The sequence below is a fragment of the Salmo salar genome, unplaced genomic scaffold (assembly GCF_965601325.2).
Source record: "Salmo salar unplaced genomic scaffold, fSalSal1 ptg000615l, whole genome shotgun sequence".
Classification (NCBI taxonomy): Eukaryota; Metazoa; Chordata; class Actinopteri; order Salmoniformes; family Salmonidae; genus Salmo; species Salmo salar.
In genome coordinates this window covers 451423-467623 of record NW_027675441.1, presented here as the reverse complement: position 1 = coordinate 467623, position 16201 = coordinate 451423, and positions in this window count along the sequence as shown.

Here is a 16201-nt window from a genome sequence, read left to right as displayed (position 1 = left end):
AGCGACTAGCCTAGTTCTAAGCTAACTTAGCAAACCAGCTAGCTGACAAACAACGTAAATATATAATTACATGGGCCAACAAGTACATACGACAGAAGTGTGTTTAATACACAGCGACTAATATACACCAAAACAGTGTAAAGAGCGTGAATGTTGTAGCTATGTTTGCTAGAAAGCTACCGAGGTGTCTGACTAGCTGTTGTTGTTGAAGGAGCGTCCCGTCCACTAGATTATACGTCACACTGGCAGCATCGCCTGAACCTAAAAGACGCACATCGCCATCTGCTGACTGGACTGGGCAACGCAGTTGAGGAACCAAACTTTTATTTTTCATTTATTTCATATAAGTTTAATATTATATTAAGTCGTTCAAAGAGAAGCATGTGTTGATTGATTCGTGTTTAATGAGTGAGAATTTAAAACAAACTTTACACCCACTACATATTTGCATTGAACCATACTTCTGACATGGATCATTTTGACCCCAGAGGCATATCTTTTATCATAGCCAAAATGTATTTCATTCAATTCTTCCACTTTTTCATGACTTTGTCAATCAACTGGTTGTTAATACATCTAAATAATGGTTTAGTGTTTCTGTATCAATATGGACTTTTAACAAATTCAAATGCTTTGGAGTCATTTTGACCCCAGCCAAAAGCACCTTTGATAAATAGGACGTTTATTTCAAATCAAAATCACATTTTATTGGTCACATCACATGTTGAGCAGATGTTATTGCGGGTGTAGCAAAATGCTTGTGTTTCTAGCTCCGACAGTGCAGTAATATCTAACAAATAATATCTAACAATTTGACAACATATACCCAATACACAAATCTAAGTATTTGAATCTAGGTTTCTCTGTAGATATGACAAATCTGTTGTTCTGCCCCTGAACAAGTTAACCCACTGTTCATAGGCTGTCATTGAAAATAAGAATTTGTTCTTAACTGACTTGCCTAGTTAAATAAAGGTTAACATTTTTTGTTGTTGAAAACTCTACACAATCCCAAAGCAGGTTTTTAGACATTTTTACAAATGTACTTAAGTATTCAGACCCTTTGCTATGAGACTCGAAATTGAGTTCAGATGCATCCTGATTCCATTAATCATCCTTGAGATGTTTCTACAACTTGATTGGAGTCCACCTGTGGTAAATTAAATTGGTTGGACATGATTTAGAAAGGCACACACCTCTCTATATAAGGTTCACAGTGCATGTCAGAGCAAAAACCAAGCCATGAGGTCAAAGGAATTGTCCATAGAGCTCTGAGACATTATTGTGTCAAGGCACAGATCTGGGGAAAGGTACCAAAAAATGTCTGCAAGAACACAGTGGCCTCCATCATTCTGAAATGGAAGAAGTTTGGAACCACCAAGACTCTTCCCAGAGCTGGCCGCCTGGACAAACTAAGAAATCAGGGGAGAAGGGCCTTGGTCTGGGAGGTGACCAAGAACCCGATGTTCACTCTGACAGAGCTCCAGAGTTCCTCTGTGGAGATGGGAGAACCTTCCAGAAGGACCATCATCTCTGCAGCACTCCACCAATCAGGCCTTTATGGTAGAGAGGCCAGATGGAAGCCACTCCTCAGTAAAAGGCACATGACAGCCCACTTGGAGTTTGCCAAAAGGCACCTAAAGGACTCTCAGACCATGAGAAACAAGATTCTCTGGTCTGATGAAACCAAGATTGAACTCTTTGGCTTGAATGCCAAGTGTCACGTCTGGAGGAAAATTGGCACCATGAAGCATGGTGGTGGCAGCATCATGCTGTGGGGATGTTTTTCAGCAGCAGTGCAAATTGTCCACTGATATTTGTATAACTTCTCACCCCTTTTGGCTGTATGAAAGTTAATTTCCCCTCAGACACACACATTTGTTCTTTGATATAATGAAGGTAATTTGTGTAGAATGTACTTGTCCCCACCTCTTTATTTTTTTCAAGAGAAAAACTGCTGATGCACATAAAGAAATGACAGTCCATCATTACTTTAACACATGAAGGTCAGTCAATGCGGAAACTTTCAGGAACTTTGAAAGATTCTTCAAGCGCAGTCGCAAAAACCATCTATCACTATGATGAAGCTGGCTCTCATGAGGATTGCCACAGGAAAGGAAGACCCAGAGTTACCTCTGCTGCAGAAGATAAGTTCATTAGAGTTAACTGTGAAGACAACACAACTATGCCTATGAGATGGTTTGAGATGAATCGGACCGCAGAGTGAAAGAAATGCAGCCAACAAGTGCTCAGCATATGTGGGAACTCCTTCAAGACTGTTGGAAAAGCATTCCAGGTGAAGCTGGTTGAGGGACTGCAAAGAATGTGAAAAGCTGTCATCAAGGTGGCTACTTTGAAGGATTTCAAATATAAAATATATTTGGATTTGTTTAACACTTTTTTGGTTACTACATGATTCCATATGAGTTATTTCATAGTTGTGTTGTCTTCACTATTATTCTACAATGTAGACAATAGTTAAAATAAAGAAAAAAAAGAATTTGTAGGTGTGTCCAAACAATTGACCGGTACTGAATATGCATTGTGGAGGAGAACTGATCCTAGATCTGTACAAAGGCATAACATTTACAGCAGGAACAACTGACTGTGTTAAAAATTAGATTTGGGGGAGAATTTGAGTTGGAATAGTGATAGATTTTTAGAGAGCATATACAGTGAGGGAAAAAAGTATTTGATCCCCTGCTGATTTTGTATGTTTGCCCACTGACAAAGAAATGATCAGTCTATAATTTTAACGGTAGGTTTATTTGAACAGTGAGAGACAGAATAATAACAAAAAAATCCAGAAAAACGCATGTCAAAAATGTTATAAATTGATTTGCATTTTAATGAGGGAAATAAGTCTTGAACTAAAGCCTTGCCATTTCAGATCTTTTTTAAAAGATTGGGGAATTTTTTACAATTTTGAAATAATATGTCATGTTTTACTAGTACCTCAGCCAGCATTGTGAATGGTTAGGAAATAATATGTCATGTTTTACTCGTACCTCAGCCAGCATTGTGAATGGTTAGGAAATAATATGTCATGTTTTACTCGTACCTCAGCCAGCATTGTGAATGGTTAGGAAATAATATGTCATGTTTTACTAGTACCTCAGCCAGCATTGTGAATGGTTAGGAAATAATATGTCATGTTTTACTAGTACCTCAGCCAGCATTGTGAATGGTTAGGAAATAATATGTCATGTTTTACTCGTACCTCAGCCAGCATTGTGAATGGTTAGGAAATAATATGTCATGTTTTACTCGTACCTCAGCCAGCATTGTGAATGGTTAGGAAATAATATGTCATGTTTTACTCGTACCTCAGCCAGCATTGTGAATGGTTAGGAAATAATATGTCATGTTTTACTAGTACCTCAGCCAGCATTGTGAATGGTGTCTGAGGCAGTGACATACTAGACCATGGCAGTAAATCTAATACTTAGGTGTTTTTAGTCATGAAAGGTCTGGGGTGGTTCTGTGGTTATAAGTTACTGACCTTGGAATACATTTCTGGCCATGCTGGCAGGGTCTGAATCAAACCCAATGTCCACCTGGTACACTGGCAGGGTCTGAATCAACCCAATGTCCACCTGGTACACTGACAGGGTCTGAATCAAACCCAATGTCCACCTGGTACACTGACAGGGTCTGAATCAAACCCAATGTCCACCTGGTACACTGGCAGGGCCTGAATCAAATCCAATGTCCACCTGGTACACTGGCAGGGTCTGAATCAACCCAATGTCCACCTGGTACACTGACAGGGTCTGAATCAAACCCAATGTCCACCTGGTACACTGACAGGGTCTGAATCAACCCAATGTCCACCTGGTACACTGACAGGGTCTGAATCAACCCAATGTCCACCTGGTACACTGACAGGGTCTGAATCAACCCAATGTCCACCTGGTACACTGACAGGGTCTGAATCAAACCCAATGTCCACCTGGTACACTGAAAGGGTCTGAATCAACCCAATGTCCACCTGGTACACTGGCAGGGTCTGAATCAACCCAATGTCCACCTGGTACACTGGCAGGGTCTGAATCAACCCAATGTCCACCTGGTACACTGACAGGGTCTGAATCAACCCAATGTCCACCTGGTACACTGGCAGGGTCTGAATCAACCCAATGTCCACCTGGTACACTGGCAGGGTCTGAATCAACCCAATGTCCACCTGGTACACTGGCAGGGTCTGAATCAACCCAATGTCCACCTGGTACACTGACAGGGTCTGAATCAACCCAATGTTAAGGGGAGGGAAGATTGGTCAAGAGGGTGATGATTATTGTTGTTCTACTGCCTGATTGTTATGCAACAACACTGTTTACAAAAGCTTTGTTAAAGAACAACTTGTTGTTTGTGTCGGTTAAATAAAGGTGAATTTGTTGAATTTTTTTGTTTCTTAATTTTTTTACAACATTAACAATGTCTACACTGTATTTCTGATTAATTTTATTATTATTTTAATGGATGAAAAATGTGCTTTCTTTAAAAAACAAGGACATTTCTAAGTGACCCAAACTTTTGAACGGTAGTATATATCTACATGATGTATTGTTACACCATGTAGGAGCAGTATAGACCTAGTCTGTTCATTATATACATCTACATGAAGTATTGTTACACCATGTAGGAGCAGTATAGACCTAGTCTGTTCATTATATACATCTACATGATGTATTGTTACACCATGTAGGAGCATTATAGACCTAGTCTGTTCATTATATACATCTACATGATGTATTGTTACACCATGTAGGAGCAGTATAGACCTAGTCTGTTCATTATATACATCTACATGATGTATTGTTACACCATGTAGGAGCAGTATAGACCTAGTCTGTTCATTATATACATCTACATGATGTATTGTTACACCATGTAGGAGCAGTATAGACCTAGTCTGTTCATTATATACATCTACATGATGTATTGTCACACCATGTAGGAGCAGTATAGACCTAGTCTGTTCATTATATACATCTACATGATGTATTGTTACACCATGTAGGAGCAGTATAGACCTAGTCTGTTCATTATATACATCTACATGATGTATTGTTACACCATGTAGGAGCAGTATAGACCTAGTCTGTTCATTATATACATCTACATGATGTATTGTTAAACCATGTAGGAGCAGTATAGACCTAGTCTGTTCATTATATACATCTACATGATGTATTGTTAGTCCATGTAGGAGCAGTATAGACCTAGTCTGTTCATTATATACATCTACATGATGTATTGTTACACCATGTAGGAGCAGTATAGACCTAGTCTGTTCATTATATACATCTACATGATGTATTGTTACACCATGTAGGAGCAGTATAGACCTAGTCTGTTCATTATATACATCTACATGATGTATTGTTACACCATGTAGGAGCAGTATAGACCTAGTCTGTTCATTATATACATCTACATGATGTATTGTTAGTCCATGTAGGAGCAGTATAGACCTAGTCTGTTCATTATATACATCTACATGATGTATTGTTACACCATGTAGGAGCAGTATAGACCTAGTCTGTTCATTATATACATCTACATGATGTATTGTTACACCATATAGGAGCAGTATAGACCTAGTCTGTTCATTATATACATCTACATGATGTATTGTTACACCATGTAGGAGCAGTATAGACCTAGTCTGTTCATTATATACATCTACATGATGTATTGTTACACCATGTAGGAGCAGTATAGACCTAGTCTGTTCATTATATACATCTACATGATGTATTGTTACACCATGTAGGAGCAGTATAGACCTAGTCTGTTCATTATATACATCTACATGATGTATTGTTACACCATGTAGCAGCAGTATAGACCTAGTCTGTTCATTATATACATCTACATGATGTATTGTTACACCATGTAGGAGCAGTATAGACCTAGTCTGTTCATTATATACATCTACATGATGTATTGTTACACCATGTAGCAGCAGTATAGACCTAGTCTGTTCATTATATACATCTACATGATGTATTGTTACACCATGTAGGAGCAGTATAGACCTAGTCCTATAGCTAGTCCTATATTATTTTAAACTAATACAATTGTTCAGAAAAATATATTTAATTTAACATGTAATTCTCAAAAGGTAGGGGTCTGAATTATTGCCACCCATGTTTTCAATACTCCAGCACCCTCCCATTGGGAGGATAATGACACTGAAATGTTTTATGAGTCTGAAGACTGAGATGGCCATTGAAAATGTTGATTTTTGTGCCCAATTAACAATTTCTTCGTGGATGTTGATGTGTCTTGCTGGAAGATCCTCTTATGGCCAAGTTTCAGCCTCCTAGCAGAGAGGTAACCAGGTTTTGGGCTAAAATATCCTGGTAGTGGGTAAAGTTTATTTATTTATTTCATACAGTAATTTTAGCTCATCTTTATCAAGGGTATCAATAACTAGGTGCTTATTTTGATATCTAGTTATTTGACTGAATCAGAAATACAGATGTGGAGTAGATGTAGTTTGTTTTAAATTCTCATAAAAATCTGAACTAATCAAACACTTGTTGCTCTTTGGACGTGTTGATATAATATTCATATTTAATAGAGAGGAAAAAAACGTTTCCCTAAACTGCTTTATAATATTATAATTCAATGAAGAATAAAAATAGTTTTCCCTCCTCAACTGCGTTTCCTCCCTCCAGACAGCAGATGGCGAAATGTGTCTTTCAGGCGATGTTTCTAGTGTGACGTATAATCTAGTGGACGGAACTCTTCTTCAACAACTGCAGCCACCTCGGTAGCTCGCTAGCCGACAAAGTCTGAACATTCAAGTTCTTTAGACACTTTCCTGGTTTAACTGTAACTGTGATTTAAACATACTTATGTGTAAACAACTAGCTACCCCATTTAATTTAATATTTACGTTGTAAGTCAACTATCTGGCTGGTTAAGTTAGCATTAGCCTAGCTAGCTAACATCCCCGACCATGCGCTCACTAAGCTGCTCTCCTCCTGCTAAAGAAGAGGTCTGCTGGACGGAGAAAGAGGGACTGTGGCTGAACGTTGTCGTGAAAGAGGAAGAGGAGGATGTTACAATACAAAAACAAGTAGAGGGTGAAGCTGTTACCGTGAAAGAAGAAGAGAAAGACGTTACAGTGAAAGAAGAGGAAGACACGTTCAGAGTGAAAGAGGAGGAGGATGCAGTTTTTGGAGTGGAGGATGAAGTGAAAGAAGATGAAGACGTTTTTGGAATTAAGGATGAAGAGGGGGAGATTACTGTCACATTAGAGGAGGACGAAGAAGAGAAGACTGGAGAACTGATTAACACCAGTAAATACAGTGAGTACTATCTAATAAAACAGGGACATTGATCTGATTAACACCAGTAAATACAGTGAGTACTATCATATAAAACAGGGACATTGATCTGATTAACACCAGTAAATACAGTCAGTACTATCTAATAAAACAGGGACATTGATCTGATTAACACCAGTAAATACAGTGAGTACTATCTAATAAAACAGGGACATTGATCTGATTAACACCAGTAAATACAGTGAGTACTATCTAATAAAACAGGGACATTGATCTGATTAACACCAGTAAATACAGTGAGTACTATCATATAAAACAGGGACATTGATCTGATTAACACCAGTAAATACAGTGAGTACTATCTAATAAAACAGGGACATTGATCTGATTAACACCAGTAAATACAGTGAGTACTATCTTATAAAACAGGGACATTGATCTGATTAACACCAGTAAATACAGTGAGTACTATCTAATAAAACAGGGACATTGATCTGATTAACACCAGTAAATACAGTGAGTACTATCTAATAAAACAGGGACATTGATCTGGTTAACACCAGTAAATACAGTGAGTACTATCTAATAAAACAGGGACATTGATCTGATTAACACCAGTAAATACAGTGAGTACTATCTAATAAAACAGGGACATTGATCTGACTAACACCAGTAAATACAGTGAGTACTATCTTATAAAACAGGGACATTGATCTGATTAACACCAGTAAATACAGTGAGTACTATCTAATAAAACAGGGACATTGATCTGATTAACACCAGTAAACACAGTGAGTAATATCTAATAAAACAGGGACACAAACTCTGCAGTTGTTGAACTAATGTGTGATTTTTAAAAGGGCATTCTACACTTGAATATGTTTTTGTACTGTATGAATTGTCCATGACGTCCTCCAGGGATTTTTAAACTTTTCCTGTTGAAAAGTGATATATAAATATCGTAAAGTATAAACACACTAAAAGGAAACAAATAAATGTTTTGAGCAAAATAGTGTTTTTTTAGACAACTGCAAACTAGAAGGAGTGAGTGATGTCATAGTAAGGCCTCCAAGGAGTTGGCTTGATGGGAAGTCGTGATGTCATCCAATAGGAGACTGATCTTCATGTGAATATTCATTATTCTTTTTAAAATCCTTCCTGTTCTGTCAAGTTGGTTGTTGATCATTGCTAGAAAGCCATTTTCAAGTCTTGCCATAGACTTTCAAGACGATTTAAGTCCAAACTGTAACTAGGCCACTCAGGAACATTCAATGTCATCTTGGTAAGCTCCTCCAGTGTAGATTTGGCCTTGTGGTTTAGGTTATTGTCCTGTTAGGACGGTTTTCTGTATTCAGATCTCTGAAATGCACTCTACCTACATAACATTTAGTGTCTCCTTATGTTACGCTGGCAAAACAGTTTTTATGGGCACAGAAATCCTAAATAATTTCAGAGTTTGCTAAATCCAATGGTTCTAACCGAGAGTCACCTTAACTTTATTGACAACACCCAAATAGATACTGTCATTAACATCGTTCTTCAATAATTACACATAATACTTAATACTGTAGCTGTTTAGTTACAGTCACATGTTCAACTATCATCAGCTGATCCAGGAAATCATTTTCTGAATGGCAGTCACATGACAAACATCAGGACATGCAACAACAACCAAAGTGCTTCTTCATTCATTACTCTGGTAAAGACAGTTATGCCGTTCTCCATGTTGGATCCAACATCCCTAACAAATTGATGTTTATAATGTGTTATTGTCTGCTTGATTTACAGTAGGGTCTTGTTAGTCTGTTTGGACACAGAGATACTTAGCTCATCATGTGTAGAGAACTGTTCCTTGATGGATAGGCTATTGTACAACACACAGAGCTATTTTCCTTTATTCAGGACATTTAGAATGACAACACATCACAGAGTAGCCTAGTGGGATTATTCACAAAATTATCTGGTGATCAGGTTATGAATTGTTATGACAAAAACATTTTAGTTTCCATGTTTCACCTGAAATATTAAATGATTTATAGTCCTAGGTCTATGTTATTGTTAGGTGAAGTTATGGGTCTTACAGTAGGTCTACGTTATTGTTAGGTGAAGTTATGGGTCCTACAGTAGGTCTATGTTATTGTTAGGTGAAGTTATGGGTCCTACAGTAGGTCTATGTTATTGTTAGGTGAAGTTATGGGTCCTACAGTAGGTCTATGTTGTTGTTAGGTGAAGTTATGGGTCCTACAGTAGGTCTGTGTTGTTGTTAGGTGAAGTTATGGGTCCTACAGTAGGTCTATGTTATTGTTAGGTGAAGTTATGGGTCCTACAGTAGGTCTATGTTATTGTTAGGTGAAGTTATGGGCCAATTTGGCAAACAGTGTACAAACCCTCATTGTCAGGCTGATGGCAAAGCCAAAGAGCATTTTACTGGTTGAAGTGTTTTTTAAGTATAAAGCAGTTGATATGCGACAATAACACAAACATATTAAGCAGGTGATTCAAGCGAGTCTTACAATTATAATCCATATTTAATGTGAAATGCACTCATAAGCAACCTGTAAATGGAGGCTATTTTTGCTGTCAGTCTATGAGAACTCCCCTGAGTTTTCCCCCAAGGTGGTGAATTAGTGAATAGACACAGAGCTTAATGTGAGTTTCCTTGAGTAGCACTCCTGATCTTGTGCTGTAATATTCAGAATACATTGTGAAAACTAAAATCTTTGCTCACTATTTTTTGCTCCAGGCATATATACTATATCCATAACTAGTGGTTTCCTCATTACCAGATATACTACATCCATAACTAGTGGTTTCCTCATTACCAGATATACTACATCCATAACTAGTGGTTTCCTCATTACCAGATATACTACATCCATAACTAGTGGTTTCCTCATTACCAGATATACTACATCCATAACTAGTGGTTTCCTCATTAGCAGATATACTACATCCATAACTAGTGGTTTCCTCATTACCAGATATACTACATCCATAACTAGTGGTTTCCTCGTTACCAGATATACTACATCCATAACTAGTGGTTTCCTCGTTACCAGATATACTACATCCATAACTAGTGGTTTCCTCGTTACCAGATATACTACATCCATAACTAGTGGTTTCCTCGTTACCAGATATACTACATCCATAACTAGTGGTTTCCTCATTACCAGATATACTACATCCATAACTAGTGGTTTCCTCATTACCAGATATACTACATCCATAACTAGTGGTTTCCTCATTACCAGATATACTACATCCATAACTAGTGGTTTCCTCATTACCAGATATACTACATCCATAACTAGTGGTTTCCTCGTTACCAGATATACTACATCCATAACTAGTGGTTTCCTCGTTACCAGATATACTACATCCATAACTAGTGGTTTCCTCGTTAGCAGGGAGGAGTTTCTGCAATCAATTTATGTGTGCATCACCCTCGTGCTGCAATTTTATTAAACACAGAAAGGGGCCTATATTGGAGACCAATAGTTGTCTGGCACACTGCTTAGAGTTTCAACAACTTTAATAACTTATTTCTAGTTACCACTATTGTGAAAACAAGACAAAATATGATTGTTGCTAACTTGACTATCTTAATGGTCAAATAATTTAACAGACATCAATTGTTGTACAACTTCATGGGTATGCTCTGGGCATCACCTTTTACCTCAAATAAACAGTGGATTACTGCTGTTGTGGGACTTTAATCATCTGTCTGACTTTGTTATTCACACAGGAGAGAGGCGGGACAGTCGTGGATCCTCTGAGGAGCCTCAACAACATCATGATGCTGACGAGGCAGAGAAGAGTCTCTCCACATCAGAACACCTCAATAAACACCTGCAGACATCCACAGGGAAGAGAACTCACTGCTGCTCTGACTGTGGGAAGAGATTCACCTCATCAGGCATTAAAATTCATCAGAGAACACACACAGGAGAGAAATCTTATAGCTGTGGTCAATGTGGGAAGAGTTTTGATCAAACTGGAGAGCTGATGATTCACCAGAGAACACACACTGGAGAGAAACCTTTTAGCTGTGATCAATGTGGGAAGAGTTTCACTACATCAAGCATTCTGACTGTACACCAGAGAACACACACAGGAGAGAAATCTTATAGCTGTGATCAATGTGGGAAGAGATTTGGTCGATCTGGACATCTGACTGTACACCAGAGAATACATACAGGAGAGAAACCTTATAGCTGTGATCAATGTGGGAAGAGTTTTGGTCGATATGGACATCTGACTGTACACCAGAGAACACACACAGGAGAGAAATCTTTTGGCTGTGGTCAATGTGACCAGAGATACTCTGATAAAAGATCTCTGATTAAACATCAGAAAATACATGGAGTTGTTTCATGATATCAATGAAATGATGTCACAATGTAGAATGTTTTTAACATTGTAGTAGGAGTATTTTAATGATGTCACAATGTAGAACCCTAAACGTTTGTCCCCTGTTCTATTGATTTCAACATGATATGGATATTAGCCTCAGGGGGAAAATCCAGGCTCTGAATTGGAAGAGTTACTATTTATGTGATTTAACAAAAAGTGACTAACACAAAAAGAGCTCTGTTACACTTACCACGTTGGTGACCCACTTGAATCAAAATGCAACACTTCAAAATGTAGCTAGCTGTTTTCTACAAGTTGTCCTCTAACCGGGGATGTACACATTATTCCCAGATTCCGTGTGGTTTTTGAGCTGTTAGTTTTAACAGGACGTGCAACTTCATCTCCCTCCTCTCGCACAATTGATTTTAGCGATGAGTTATGACAAATAAGTGTTGTGTTCCTTTGTTTAGCGACCCCTAAATTTAAATGTATCACTCCAAAATGTAGCTGACTGTCTTCTGCAGGTTGTCCTCTAACCAGTGAGGTAAAATATATCTCCCATTTCCATATGTTTATTTTTTAGTTGTGTTAGTTTCAACATCATGTACAACCTGATTTCCCCCCTAATCGATATCAGTGATTTATTGCTACTTGTCAAAACAACAGCGTTTTTGGTGCTTGTGCATTTTATAAGGTGCTTGTTTTAAAAAATACAAGTAATATGATTATTGTAGGCAGATGTTTGTGTATGTAGCACATTTTATGTTTTCAATTTATCACAAACTGTTTCCGCATATTGGTTAATGATTTGGACACGTTTAAACTGTGTTTTGACATTGGGGATATCCCACCTAGCAACATGTCATTGAAAATAAGACAATCAAATATTTCATATTTACATGTAACATTTAGTACTGATAATTATTTATGCAACCAACTGACAATTTTGGGGTTTTTGGTAGAATTATATTGACATTGTTGCCCTGCTTTTAGAATATCAGGGTTCATTCTCAGATGTGCCAACCCAAATGTACTAGAGCATGACATTGGGGACTGGGCCCGATCCAACAACATGCCTATCTAGTGAACCCTGAATAGAGAGAGAAGCTCCGCAGTGAGGTGGAAAGTTACTACGGATATTGCAGGAGTTTCCTCTTGAAATCAGACATGTCTGTGGTGAGGACAACTTGGTTTCTGATTGTCTCAAGGGTGGGCAGTCAAAAAGATTTGTGTTTTCCTCTTTTGGACGACTTGGTTCCTGATTGGGGTGATGAGAGTTCTAGAAGCTAGTGAGTTTTTCAAAAAATAAGGTTGTAGAAAAATATATATTTAGAAATATGTTTATAGGGGGGGGGGGGTCATAAACCTCTATATTTAACACAGTCTATTCAGGTCCTTCAGTAGATTCAGAGAGGGGAAGAGAGAAAGGTATTTATGGGGGGGGGGGGTCATAAACCTTACCCACAGGCCAACGTCATGACAGTGTTGTGTGTGGGTATTATCAAACCCTAAAGTAAAAACAAACAAAATATGTCCAGGCCTTTTCCATTTAGGTAGTTTACAGCCTCAATCTCACTCACCCAAGATTATAGTCCCAGGAAACATTCCAAAGAGAGACAATGAAATCCCCATTTTCCCAAAGACAAACACAAAACACTTCGTTAGCATTCATTATACAACTGATTCAGAAACCCAAAAGTTAACTACAAACAAAACCTAATGATAATTCCACTGTACTCCCTCATCATTAATTATTAGTTTTAATCTGCATCAATTGTATATGCATGCTTAATTGACCCTTAGACACAATTATCCTGGTATCATTACTAGACCAATGTCCAACAAATATGTGATAGCTTTTTCACCTTTGGATTGTTCAGCAATATTTAATCCCAGGCATTTAATAAAATGTAGTTTGAGACGTGTTCTCTCATGTCGCCTTTAACATACATACTTCAGTTGACTTTCATCCGTCCTGGAGGAAAGAATCCTACTCAAACACATCAGATAATACAATGTTTAATTAAGTGAAAACAACACCAAAAATAAACAGTAAACAAACCCATAACCTCTTTCCAGCAATCAAATCATTTCAACCTGTAGCATAAATTTAGTACAACAATCCTTGTTTAACAAATCTAAAACCTTTCAAAAAATGTGTGCTGTCTCATCAGCGTAAGAATCAAAACAAACTTTTTTCCATTCATAATATACAATCTTTTAATTCCCCAAAGGTCAATACTGTTCAGCTCATACATGAATTATCTTCCTTCTGTCTGTACAGGGTCTGAAGTTCCAATGTATGCAGATGATACAGTGATAAATGCATGCAATTAACAAACAACCTACACAAAAACTCACTACTGTAACGGTTCAGATGACAAAGTTGCTAAGAGACTCATGTTTGCATCTCAATAAAATTAAAAAACACCAAACACAGTCTGCATGTTCCTTACAAGGAAAACAACTGATGCCCCTGAGACAGATGTCTATTGTATCAGGGGAAAAGTTCCAGGTGGTATCTGATTTTAAGTTCCACGGCATCATACTTGATTCCAACCTCTCTTTTAAAAGCAAATGAAAAAAATGTCTTCAAATAACCATATGCAACCTAGCTAATTTCCAAAACATATGAAATTGTTTTACTACAGAAGTAACTAAACTATGCTTCAAGGTCTCAGAGCGAGTAACGCTATTCGCGCGCACCACCGCTAACTAACTAGCCATTTCACATCGGTTACACTCACCCCCTCACAAAGCTCGTCCTCGCGCTATCTTACGTCTTACAGGAACGCGCATACCGGCCAAGCACACGCACAACTGTGATGAATTTGCCCTGTCCCTGTAAATATAAAATTAACTCCACCTGTAATTCACTGTACTGTCCTGACATTGTTCCACGTAATGGAAACAGAGTATAATGTTTAAATACATAAACTTCCTTTTGTAATTCACTGGTGTTACCTAAACATTCAAACCAAGAATCAATAACCAGCTTCACATCACAAAATGCTTCCTTCCAGCCAAACATAGCCCAAGCATAGCTCAGCGCACATAACCAATTCTCTTCTCATCTTTTGTTTTACCCGTAAGCAAAAATATAACCCACTACTCAACCAACGTTCTGCCTTACCTCTATAGTAAGATTAAAACCAATGTTCCAACTGTATCTCTTTCGGCTTCACATTTTTGAAATGTCTATGACTTTATATGTACCATGTAAATCGCCAAATTTATATAATACTTAATACAATTTATTACTACTCCCTATCCGCTCATTATAATTCATTAGATTTCGGTAACCTTCTCTTCATTTTAAACTAAACAAGCCATCAAAACGTTCGGTTTATATCTTAAACAACCACCATCAACCTTATGGTTCCATTCAAAACATAACAATAAAATTTTAGTCCCATAGTGCATGGGCTGGGATCCGAACCCAGGCCTCCCGCGTGGCAGGCGAAAATTCTACCACTGAACCACCAATGCTATTGCTTGGAGGTGCAATTTCGGTGGTTATGTCCAACTCCGTCACAATGTTTACAGGGTGTATAACAGTTTCTTGCGAGATGTCCCGTCCTATCGCAGTTAAAACACCGCTTCACTCCGTCTTTGTCAGCGTATCTCCCTGTTTTTCCCCTTCTGTCTACGGAGTCTCTGCTCCTCCCCGCTATTTCTCCTAGGTTTGTTATCAGGTACTCTGTTACCCCGACAGTTACTGTTAGTTGCTCTATCTCAACCGATTCACTCTTTTTGCAGTTTCGACCTATTTTATTGCAGTGTTTACACAGAACCTCACATTCTCTAGCAAAATGACCCGGTTTGTGACAGTTAAAGCATCCATCTCCCCCTTTCTTTTGTCTATTCCCATCCGGACTTTGGTTATGGTAAACGGGTCTACTGGGGGCTCTGGGTGGTGCAGCACCACTTACACGCTCTCGACCCCACGTTCTTATCATTATATCTCCCTTTGTTTCTATCCACTTTTTTAATAAAGTGGCTACATCCTGTCCTCCTCCCTGTGTCTCTTCCTCTTTACCTCCCTCGGCTCCCTGAGGACTAGCATATGGGGGAGGGGGTAAAGTTACGGGCGGCACTTGATATAGTTGCCTCCGTCCCACTACCACCACCTCGCTATCTGGTTTCTCCCGCCACCCCTGGTCAGCCAGGGAGGGGTATAATATGGTTTTAGATGTTGTCTCTGTGTGAGCCGTGGGAGTCCTCTCTGTCTTTTCCTGTTCCTCCTCGTTACTTTGTTTTTCTTTCCCCATTTACTTAAGCTTCTCTATCATTATCAGTCCTATTCTCTCCTTCTGTCTGGCTTTCTCCATTGCTTCCATAAATTTACCTTCTCCGGGTTATCCCGCTTTCTTCCATTTCCCCTCTGCTTTCTGAATTTTCCGCTTCAATGCTCCCAGTATTCTACCTGGCTCACCTTCTGTGGGAACTCCATCAGGAGACAATACCCAACCATCCTCTATCCAATCCATATAGAGTTTCTCTCCTCGTCTCTTCTATTCTTTCCCTCCGTTGATTTCCAG